The sequence below is a fragment of the Nymphaea colorata genome, chromosome 14 (assembly GCF_008831285.2).
Source record: "Nymphaea colorata isolate Beijing-Zhang1983 chromosome 14, ASM883128v2, whole genome shotgun sequence".
NCBI classification, from domain to species: Eukaryota; Viridiplantae; Streptophyta; class Magnoliopsida; order Nymphaeales; family Nymphaeaceae; genus Nymphaea; species Nymphaea colorata.
In genome coordinates this window covers 2927439-2936004 of record NC_045151.1, presented here as the reverse complement: position 1 = coordinate 2936004, position 8566 = coordinate 2927439, and positions in this window count along the sequence as shown.

Here is an 8566-nt window from a genome sequence, read left to right as displayed (position 1 = left end):
TAGATATCTTTGTCTCTGGCATCAGTCACTCTTGACACAAGTTGCCAAATGAACCATCTGAGTCTGCCCATCCGATCAAATGCAATGCTTTTAAAACTTGAAAATTGAAATCGACGTTGCTAATAATGTCAATGGCATAACGAAGATATATGTCTTGTGATATTTGAGAGGACGGTCTAGTGATGTTTTATTTGGGTTCTAAAATGTTGATATTGTTATGATAGTTTCTTGACGCACACTTTTTACTATGGTCATTTTCTTTTTTGATGATTCGGTTGTCCAACATAGCTAGTTGGTTTGGTAGATGACGACACACATATTTAATTTGATTCTCATGAGTATTATTCCTTTTGAACTGCAATCATAATGTCACATAGGTTCCCAAGCAATCATTGACCCTAGGGGCAAAGGTACCTTTCTCATCTCACTGACAACTTTTTATGATGATTAAACTAAACAATCTCTCAAAAAGTGAGAAAGGAGGAGCCACCTCTCATCCTTATGGTAGATATATACTCCATGAGGGTCAGGGGTAGAGTTATGAATTTTTTGTTGCGGGGTTGAATTGTAGTTTCAAAATTTTAAAAATGGCCGAAACATCATTTTCAAATTTTTTATACAGGTTGTACTAAATTTTTTAAAATTTACAAGGAAAATTTTGAATTTTTTTTATATCTGACACCTTGGTTCCCTTGCCTCTGCCCTTGCTGCGGGTGGTTATTGGACAAGTGTTTGCATAACAGTAACAGAGCCATTGTCCAATGTCTATTGGATGCATGCAGTGGCCCCTCAAAATTTCAAAACAAAAAAAAAAAATACATTCAGTTTTTAAAGATTTTGATTTAGCCCTGAAATAAAAGTTGTGTAAAACTCTATTTTGGCCTTGTTAAAATTTCGTAACTATTGTTCACCTCCTCTAATAAAAAGTTCCTGGCAGCACTCATGGATGCACAAAAAAATAATGATCCCTCATTTTTCTAATGAGGGGGGAGCTTTTTTCTTTTTGGTAACTTGAAGGAGCAGCATAATTAATTTTATGAAGCTTCTATTTTGAAGAGGGCAGCGCTTTTTTTTTTTTGTAGAAAAGCCATATTTTGGTGTATATTTGGTGGTTGTTAGAAAAATCACTGCATCTACCACGAAATTTTGGAAATATAATTTCACTTTAGTGTGTAGATATATAAACGGATATTGATCGTCATAATGGAGAATCCAAAAGTAACACAACATGATTGGACATATATGACTAGTCACTTAGAAAATTTAATTGGTCATTCAACACGGGCGGCGTTCACCCCGTCGCAATTCCACAAAGGGCGGAGGAAGCCCCTCGCCCCGGCATCCTCTCTCAGGCTTTGAAAATCACTAGCTATCTCGTCTCTACTGTCTAGGGTCTCAAAGCTCATGCATCAGACCATATGTATAGACCGCTTATTTTAAAGGATTTTTTTGGCAAATGCAACAGTTGCTTCTGTTTGATGAATTTATCACAAAAAATTATTAGAATAGATTCATAAAATACTGTATGGTAGCATTTAGTGAACCTGCTCCGTTCCACACCACATTGATAGGATAGTATCAACTTGTTAATGTCAAGAAAAGGCTGTTAAACCTCACAAATGTCAGGTAGGTCAATTCAATTATAAGGGATACAGACAAAGGCATTGTTGTCAAGGAGAGTTGCTGTTGGCAAAAGCGATGTTGCTTCGACCAAGCGTCCAAGCAGCCTAAGAAACTTGACCAGAGAAAGGAAGATATATATATATAGAGAGAGAGAGAAGAGTTGAAAGGGAATTCGCTAAAACGAGACACATCCAAGAGATGTAGAATAAAGTCTTTGGGCTTGACCAGAGAAAGGAAGAGAGGGAGGGAGAGAGAGAGAGATAGAGAGAAGAGTTGAAAGGGAATTCATTAAAGCAAGACACATCCAAGAGATGTAGAATGGTGAGTGGTAAACAAGAGATGTAGAATAAACTCTTTGGGCACTGTCGGTCCAAGCAATCTGCTGATTTAGTGGTCTAGACAATATTGTCCCACTTGCAGCCATGCATTGAATAAATGCGATCTATTGAAGGAGAATGTAGAAACTTGAAAACCAACCTTAAGTAGTGAGGGGGAAGCCCGTTTTCTCGGAACCTGGTTATATGCATCAATTTTCAGGCACAGGTAGTTGTTAATGCTCTTAGTTTACGTTGAAAAAAATAAACTTTTTGTAAACACGAAAATAAAAATGAAAAAAAGTAAAAAAACTATGGATGGCATTAACAACTTTCTCTCTGCTTTCTCAGCTTGCAATAAATACTCAACTTGCACTGATTCTTGAAAAGCCGAGAAAATATATTGCTTTGTGCCATGCAGTTTAAAAAAATTATAAATAATAAAGTTCGCCGTTTTCTCTTTTGATGGCGTAAGATAAGGAAACAAAGTCTGCTATGTTGATTTCTAGCTAGCAGACAAGCATGAAGCAACTGACCTTATGTTTACATCCAAAGTGACAGATGAGTCAAGTCATCAAATATATGATCACCAAAATCAGGCATTGAAGATCAATATGAAGATGGGAATTGCAGGTTTTAAGTTGAAGGTCTTTCTAACACTTTTCCATCGACTATACTATACATTTGAATGTCTGATATTAAAATGTTTCGTATTAAAATGTTGGGTGAAACAAGAGTTTCAGGTTTGAAATACCACATATTTGTGTGTGATTATCTGAAAACTTTTGTTTCATGCATTATAATTACATATTTGAATTTGCATGGAACTAAAATTTCATCTGCTGATCACTAAAGTCATGGATTGTGAGAGAAGAAAGCATCTGTGAGCTTGAAAAAAGTGCAAGGGGCAGAAAAAGATGGCTGGCGTTGAAGTTCTATCCGGTGTTAAAGTTCCACAAGTAGGTTTGAAAAAAATGCAACAGCCAGAAAAAAATATCCGGCGTTCGGTGGAACTTTAATGCGGTAACTAAAATGTTACATCTTTTGCAAAACAACCAACATTATACTTTCATGTTGTTTTCGTTATGATATTTTAAACAATTTTTTGAATTTTTATTCCAGTGCTACATGGAAGGTCAACAGTTCAAGGGTGGCCTTGTATGCTTATGTAAATCGAAAAATTTTTAGTTTAATATATATAAAAATTTTGAAAATTTCTATTTTAGCCTCTATTAAAATTTTGAAACTATAGTTTGACTCTTACAACAAAAAATTTCTGACTCCAGACATTTAGATCACTCGTTTACTTGACATCAGCTTTCACGTAGTTTCTCCTTTTCCCACCTTCTCCATCCATCCATTTTTCTTAACTGCGTGCTGATCAGTGTCAGGAACTCAAGACTTTTTCAGCACATATCAGGCAAAGCAATTAACCATCATAAAAAAATGTTGGCGAACTTGTAAGAATGCCTTAAATGCTCCTTCACATAGTTAGAGGTGCACGTATGTCAAAATAACAATATGAGTTCATGAACAGTAACTAATAGATAGTAAGGGATATCAAACTTGGCTTGAGTCATCTATTCATCATGATGGATGCTCCTCTCATATTTATGATAATGAGAAGAGTATCATAATTTTTTTTGTGCAGCGATTTGATCTTAAAAGACATTAATTTTGTAAATGAATGAACTGATACAGACAAATGACAGTTTCCATATGCCAAAATAACAGTCTATTCCGAAAAGTAATAATTAATGAGCATTAATTTTCTTACGAGAAGCTGAGATTTTATTCTTTTGCAACTGAAATTTTGTTCTTTTGCAACTTAAAAGTAATTTCGTATTTTCAAAATAAAAAATTTGGTACAGGAGAGTCGGAGACCAGTATTTTAGTATCAATTAGTAGAATTTGGTTGGAATTTATATTTGGAACCACCCAAGATGATATAGATCCAGATCTGTTTTAAGGTTGAAGTTTCAAATTCAACACTTCGAATTCTTATCAAGTTTAAATGGTTACAAAACCATTCCCTCCCCTAAAATGTGGGTAGTGGTTCAGAAATTAGTCCCCATTTTTATCTTTGTCGAGTCCTCAGCCAGCCCTATGCTCAACCTTATATTTATTTTAAGAAAGTAAAAGATAATATATATATATATATATATATATATATATATATATATATATATATAGAGAGAGAGAGAGAGAGAGAGAGAGAGATTGAGAAATCACTTGTGAACTATGGTGTCTGGACACCAAGAGTTTTATGATAACAAAGAGGGCAATTAATCATATGCTGCACTCAACGATGTAAGCACCTAAGGCTGTAGTTGGAGGCAAATCACTTATTTTCCTTGGCGGCCACAGTAGCCGTGCACCTGAAGCTGAAGCCTCCGGACAGTGGTCACCAGTCAGCATAGACTATAGGCTGTGGAACCAGAGAGAGAGAGAGAGATAATAATATTCTTTGGGGCCCAGTTATGAATGTATAGATGAAAACACTTTCAAAGCCAAAGAAAGTTAGGGTGAGGGGCAGAATCGAGCTTTTTTTTTAGTAGTTTCAAAATTTTAATAAAGGTTGAAATATATTGTTTAAATTTTTATATAAAATAAATGAAATTTTGTAAAGTTTACATGTAATATTTTTTGTGTGTGGGGCCCACGACCCTGCCGCTCGTCCGTCAATTGTAGTATTGTAGTTATCCGCAAACACTTATAGTTATGTCGTTCATCTTTCAAAAGTAATCAATTTTTGAAAAACAAATTTTAAAATTAATTTTTTGAAACAATTCTTTCCGTCAACAACATATACGTATTCTAATTTAACATCGTTAGGTTTACATTAGAGAGAGAGAAAACAAGCAAGAGAGAGAGAAAAAAATGAAGGAGGCGGAATTAAAGTTTCAAAATTTTCACAAGGTTCAAAATATTATTTTTTTAAATTTTTATATAAAACAAGTGAAATTTTTTAAAATTTATATATAAAAGTGTATTTTATTTTATTTTTTTCTGAGGGGGTGGGTGGGGCAAGGCCCCTGCAGCCCCCTGGACTCGGTGAAGGACAGGGGAGAAGAAAGTCTTGAGTAGCTTTAGACGCCAGGGTGAAGGAAGAGGCAGCTGAACATATGGATAGTTATGATGGAAGCAGACAATGGCATCGTAGTCAAGACAAGCGTTCACAAAAAAACAAACAATTTTTTCTAAGCATCACAGCAGCAGTACAAACCTGACCTGTGAGTAGGAGAAGACTCTACGCATTTCGTTTTCAAAGTTTGTATCGTTATTCTTTTTTTGTCGATGATCAAACTAAATATTAAAATCAAGGTATCTTCCATGAAAAGAGAAGAGAGAGGAGGAGGTGGACCAACCTGCAACGACAACATACTCCAAGGTTGCAAATGAAAAAACATAATTCCTTGAAATATTTGGATGCGATGTATCAATTTTCCATGCATGGCGTTGATGATTAATATCCTGAAAAATGAAATGTTCAACAATGTACGTAGTTTTGCACATATGCTTTTGACGCCCAGGAAATTTTAATAGCCGCCCAAACACCAATGAAGTTAATTTTGAACTGTTGAAAACTGGTCACCCAATGTTTGCTGATATTCATCCTCCAACATGGTACTTGGAACGTTCAGGGGGGCCAGTGCCTGCGTGTTTAAGAAGAAGCCAAGTTGCCCACACAGACCCACGTAACTTGTGCATTATATTATAAAGAGTCAAAATCAGGTGCATACTTATGATCATGAGAAGAGTATCATAATGTTTTTTTGGCAGCGATTTGATCTTAAAAAACATTGATTTTTTAAATGAATGAATTGATGCAGACAAATGACAGTTTCCATTGTTTAGTACTGTCTATTCAAGATACACCGAAAAATAACAATTAATCAACATTAATTTTCTTACGAGAAGCTGAGATTTTATTCTTTTGCAACTCAAGTTTTGTTCTTTTGCAAATTAAATGTAATTTTATATTTTCAAAATAAAAAATTTGGTACGGGAAGCCCGTATTTTAGTATCAATTAGTGGAATTTGGTTGCAGGGGCAAAGATAGAAATTTTTTTCATGGGGCACTAAATAATACAATTAATAAATTTTTAATTGGCCTTGAAGTAGTGACCCAAGTCTCCTATGGCTGCCCCATATAATTGGACTGAGGTCCACCCAAGTACAACGTGTAAATTAAAGGTTTTGAAGTTGGGTTATCTAAGGCATATGCCCCAAAAAGATGTCACATATCTCTGCCCCTAATTGGTTGTCAGCTAATTAATCTATGGCATCTACAAAGAAATCAGAAACAAAAGGCTCGTTTTACTTTTCTAAAACTAGTAGATATAAAGATTTTGAACCTCAAAATGGAGAATTCCCAAGGTTTTAGTGTGTATAACTGTTGGAATTTTGATTTGGACCCACCCAAGATGAGAAAGATCCAAATCTGTTTTAAGGTTGAAATTTCAAATTCAACACTTGGAGTTCTTATCTTTGAACAAGTTTAGATGGTTACAAAACCATTCCCTCTTCTAAAATGTGGGTAGTGGTTCAGCAATTAGTCCTCATTTATCTTTGTGGAGTCTTGAGCCGGCCCTATGCTCAACCTTTTATATATATATATATATATATAAAGAGAGAGAGAGAGAGAGAGAGATGGCGTGTGAACCATGGTGGCTGGACACCAAGAGTTTTATTCTGACAAAGAGAGGAGAAATCTCTGTGAACTGCACAAGGAGTCAAGGACGTCTGCACCGGAAGCTGTAGCCGCCGGACAATGGTCACCAGACAGCATAGGCTATAGGCCGAGGAGAAGAGAGAGAGAAACTGATAATAATATTCTTTGGGACCCAATTATGCATGTAAGCATAGAAACACTTTCAAAGCCGAAGTAAGTAAGTTTGGGTAAGAGGGAGAGCTGAGCTTTTTTTTATTATAGATTCAAATTTTTTGTGGAGATGAACGCTTGAGCACATTCCAACGAGTACTACGGGCCCACGACCCTGCCGGCTCTTCTTGTCAATTGTAGTTGTCCGCAAGCAGCTATGTCGTTCATCTTTCAAAAGTAATCATTTTTTAAAAAATAAAAGTTAAAATTATTTTTAAAATTTAAAATTTTAAAAGAGGTTTAAATATATTTTTTAAAACTTTTATATTAAATATGTTAAGTTTTCTAAGTTATATATATATATATATATATATATTTTTTTTTTTTTTTTTTAAAGATGGAGTGGATGGGGTAGGCCCTGTGAAAAAGTCTTGAGTAGGTTTAGACTCCAGGGTGATGGAAGAGGCAGCTGTAAGATATGAATAGTTACGACTTACGACGGAAGCAGACAAAGGCGTCGTAGTCAAGACAAAAACAAACATTTTTTTCTAAGCATCAAAGCAGCCGTACAAACCTGACCAGCGAGGAGGAGAAGACTCTAGGGATGCAGTTTCCCAGAAGTTTGTATCGTTACTCTTTTTTATCGATTACTAAACTAAATATTAAATCAAGGCATCTTCCATTAAAAAAGAGAGAGAGAGGAGGAGGTGGACCAACCTCATAATGCATTTAAAATTAAATACAGCATTTTTTTTAGAGTTGAAATAAAGAATTAGGGAAGCAGGTTGTTTGTTATGCAGTTTCACTTGCGACTATAACATACAACTCAACAAGGTTGCAAATGAAAAAACATAATTTCTTGAAATATTTGGATGCAATGTATCAAGTTTTTGATTAATTTCCTGAAAATGAAATGTTCAACAATGTACGTAGTTTTACATATATGCTTTTGACCAGCAGTGGAGTTAGAAAAAATCGTTCTAAGGACACTTATTTAAAAATACTCAAATCTAATGGACACATATATATATATATATATATATATATATATATATATATATATATATATATAGTTAACATTTCTATTTAAAGATAAAAAATTTTTAAGAAACTGGTGCGGGCAACTGTCCACACCAATCACCATGTAGCAATGCTACTGCTTTTGACGCCGAGGAAATTTAAATAGCCACCCAAACACCAAGGAAGTTCATTTTGAATCGTTGAAAACTGGTCAGCCAATATTTGCCGACATTCATATTCGAATGCGCCTGCGTGTGCAGGAAGAAGCCAAGTTGCCCACACAGACCCACCTAACTTGGGCATTATATTATAAGGTCTTAAGGTTCTTTTTAAAGAATCAAAATCAGGTGGTTTTCTATTAGTACTCTCCTCCACCCAAAAAAATCTGCAACCATCAGAACATAACCAGATCAAAAGGAACAAGTATAGCCAGGCCCGGCCTAGGGCCCATGGCCTCCTTCTGATTTTCGAAGTGAAAAAATAACTATTATATTTTATAAAAGATTATGTTTGGCTCCTTTAAAAGTAACTCTCATTTAAGTCGGGCATAAAAATAGACTATTTAAACTTTTGTTGATGCTTTGTTTGGATGGAGGGAAAGGGAAGGAAAGTGAGAAGTGAAAATGAATTAAAGAGAGTGAAATGGAAGGGAGATGGAAAGAAGAGGAAAGGAAAAAAATAAATTTTTTTATTTTCTTTCATTTGCAAGAAAACATATTTTTTTTATTTTCTTTTCATTCCCATCCTTAATTAACCAAGGATTGACTATTTTTCCTTCCCTGTT